Source organism: Cherax quadricarinatus, chromosome 38 (assembly GCF_038502225.1).
Source record: "Cherax quadricarinatus isolate ZL_2023a chromosome 38, ASM3850222v1, whole genome shotgun sequence".
NCBI lineage: Eukaryota > Metazoa > Arthropoda > Malacostraca > Decapoda > Parastacidae > Cherax > Cherax quadricarinatus.
The window spans coordinates 12,086,369-12,089,850 of record NC_091329.1 but is presented as its reverse complement, the minus strand read 5'-3'; the positions used below and the strand labels follow the sequence as shown (position 1 = coordinate 12,089,850).

The following is a 3,482-nucleotide window of genomic DNA, read 5'->3' as shown; positions in this document are numbered from 1 at the left end:
AAACATCATCTGCAATTGTCCTGATTTGTCTACTCCTCTTCCATTTCCAGCGTGTTTTTCACCACTCTGCATGGTAACCTGTTTTGCAAGCAGTTATGAACAAATGCTCTTGAAATGACGTTCGATTCCCCTTATCCAGTCTCCCTTCTGTTGGTCGCTCTCGCACACCAGATGGGAAGGAGACAGTTGCAGGAACGGTAACGAGTATATGGCAAGAAAACAGTTATTCACTGGTTGCAAAAACGGGAATCAGTAATCGTCTGGTAAGACAATTAGGGAGTGAGTGATGGTGGTTGTGTTTCCTTCTTCGGCTCACCCTGTCTTGATGGCTCTCAGCGGCTGTCTACAGCCTCGCCTCTGTACCTTCATCAGCTGATATAGGCCTAGCTTCTCCCTACGAGCCCCGTGAGGGCGGGGACTGTGGCTAGGCCTGGGGACACTTGGTCCCAAAGATGAGGGGGTACTTGTACCTCCTCCCATGGGAGACTTAGGTCTCGAGATACTCCCCAGATAGGGAGCCAAGGCCGGGTCACCACTACTTGGAAAAGACCCGGGCCGGGAGAATACCGGCGAATAAGAAAAAAAAATCAGCTGATAGTCTCGTCTGTTTACATGAATCAGCTGATAGCTTCATCTGTTTACCTCCTCAGATAATTCATATCCCTTCTGAACCTTATTTTCCCTCGATCCCAAAACGTTTAATCAATCTTCACCAGCTGATTAAAACGTTTGTTTACTACGATCAACTGATCTCCCTTTTCTGCTCTTGCTACCAAACGAACACACGTTTTATACAGGAAAAACTTTTGGTTCCACTGGCCAAAATACATTGAACAAATTCCAATCGCACATTTTTTCCCCAGGAACGAAAACACCTATTTGGGCCGAATTTGCCTGAAACGCAAACACAATTCAGGCAGTTTTTTTCGTGACTTGGTCGTCAGATATGTTTTCAAACTCTGGACACCGTGTCTATAAAGGCAACTCACACCTGTGGCAGAGGTGCAGCTGTGGTGGAGGTGCAGCTGTGGTGGAGGTGCAGCTGTGGTGGAGGTGCAGCTGTGGTGGAGGTGCAGCTGTGGTGGAGGTGCAGCTGTGGTGGAGGTGGAACTGTGGTGGAGGTGCAGCTGTGGTGGAGGTGCAGCTCTGGTGGAGGTGCAGGTGTGGTGGAGGTGCAGCTTTGGTGGAGGTGCAGGTGTGGTGGAGGTGCAGCTGTGGTAGAGGTGCAGCTGTGGTGGAGGTGGAACTGTGGTGGAGGTGCAGCTGTGGTGGAAGTGCAGCTGTGGTGCAGGTGGAACTGTGGTGGAGGTGCAGCTGTGGTGGAGGTGGAGCTGTGGTAGAGATGGAGCTGTAGTGAAGGTGGAGCTGTGGTGGAGGTAGAGCTGTGGAAGAGGTATATACCTCATTTTGTGCCCATTCACCGTTCCTGCGCCAATTTCTGCCAAGAAAGAAGCAATGTAAGAGAGAGAGAGAGAGAGAGAGAGAGAGAGAGAGAGAGAGAGAGAGAGAGAGAGAGAGAGAGAGAGAGAGAGAGAGAGAGAGAGAGAGAGAGAGAGAGAGAGAGAGAGAGAGAGAGATACAAACATGAGGAGCCAGTCTATCAACATCTTGTCTGATAACATTAGGAACTTCATTTTCAATTCAGGTGAGCTCACGCACAGTTACGTGAGCACTCATCGTCGTGACATGATCACCGTTGTTGAGACATACTTGGTCGACATGACTCCAGAAAACCTTGTTAGGCAAGATCAGGGAGGAGGAGGAATTCCCACAAATTCTTCTAAAATTGTACTTACCCAGCTCACTGATGTTACACTTCCTGGAAATGATGTTCTCGAGGCTGTACATAAATGATCTCTGTGGAAAAACAGCATTTGATAATCAGACCAAACTTGCATTCCAGGCGACTGATTTATCTAGCAGTCTCGTCCTGCCCGAGGATCGATCTCGGAAACTTTCTATTGTGAACCGGATGCTCTAACTAAGATGAAGATACAGTTAGATAAACTGAAATATTCAGAGACGTATATTCAACGAAAATTCAGTATAAAATGCCATGGATAATTCTCATAATTTAAAAATTTATTCCTTCGCTACATAATAAATAAAAGAATTATATAACAAGGGTGTACCTCTATATTTTAAAACAATTCTTTTTTTCATTAACGTTGGCAATAAATCACTAAGATTTTTTTTTATTTGTCGGGAAGGATTTTTATTGGTGGTGGGGAGGTATTGGTTGGTTGTGGGGAGAGGCGGGGTAAAAGGCGGAGAGAGGCAGGGGAGAGGCAGGGAAGGTGGAGACACTCAGTATGTTGTGAGCCGGGGGTGAGGGAGGATGTACGTGATCAAGCTTCTCCTCACTATTTTCTGTATTTTGCTATTAAGTTCGTCATCATCAAGTGCGTGTCTCTTAGATATGCTGAATAATATTTAACGTGAACTGTTAGTGCAGCTGCTCCACAACTTCACTATAAGGATATTCTGCATTCCTGTTTTAACAAATTATACCTATAAAATGGAAAAAAAAATTATAATCATGGTCGAATAATTTGTGGTAAATATGAAATTGTCTCCTATAATTATCAGAATTTATAAAACCAAATTGTACGGAAAAAGAATCGATATAAAAAAAAATCTAAAATCATATTTGACGGTTTTTGAAAGACTTTGAAACGTGAAATAAGACTTGCGAAACCATTATTGACCACTGTTAAGAGCGATATATTGGTACTTTTATGGAAAATTCGTTCGTTTCACTAACAGTTATCAGTAATTTTGATGTTAATGAGTAGATTGCTAATCACAAATGTACACAAGTTTACATTAGAGTGAGACACGTATATTGTGGGTACAATGTTAGCCCAAGTTTGTCTGTCTCTGTCTGTCTGTCTGTCTGTTTCTCTCTCTCCCTCCCTCTCTCTCTCTCTCTCTCTCTCTCTCTCGCCCTTTCCTTGATTACAAAAGTTTTAAGAATGACAATACTTTGTGAGGGGAAGATAAATGATTTGAGTGTGATTACCTCTGTGCGTTTGTTGTTTTTTTCCCCTCGGGTCGGGTGGCAGCTCTTGGCCTCGTCCTTCAGCTCGAGGCATAGCTCCTGACCTCATCTTTCAGGTCGAGTGTTAGCTTCTGGCCTCGTCCCTTAGATCAAGTCACAGTTCCTGGTCCCGCCTGGTAACTTCTACTGATCTGAGACTATACTGATTCGTAGACTCCAGGACCTAGTCATACCTCCACTCGAAGTTGCGTCTTGAATATGCCTACCGCTTGTAACAAACTGCGGCTAGCCGGGGAATCGAACCCGTGTTGTTTTAGCCCGCCTCGTGGGAAGAGCGAAAATTCACGACACTCTAAACCACTGGACCATACAATCCTACAAACAACATGAGCCTAGCGAATTAGGCTTGCTTCATGTTGCGAGCACATATGATGGTGTGGGTGCCTTAGAGCTAATTTCATTCTACTCCCCGTTTGGTGTA

At 44.8% G+C, this 3,482-nt stretch overlaps 1 protein-coding gene across 1 annotated transcript in view; it reads left to right on the top strand.

The window, feature by feature from the left end:
• The first annotated feature begins 2,309 nt into the window (after nt 1–2,309).
• Nucleotides 2,310–3,482, top strand: part of LOC128692930 (protein borderless-like) — a 9,002-nt gene continuing 7,829 nt past the window's right edge. The window contains exon 1 of the mRNA XM_053782282.2: nt 2,310–2,340. The gene's annotated coding sequence lies outside the window, so the exon portion shown is untranslated. The remainder of the gene's footprint in view (nt 2,341–3,482) is intronic.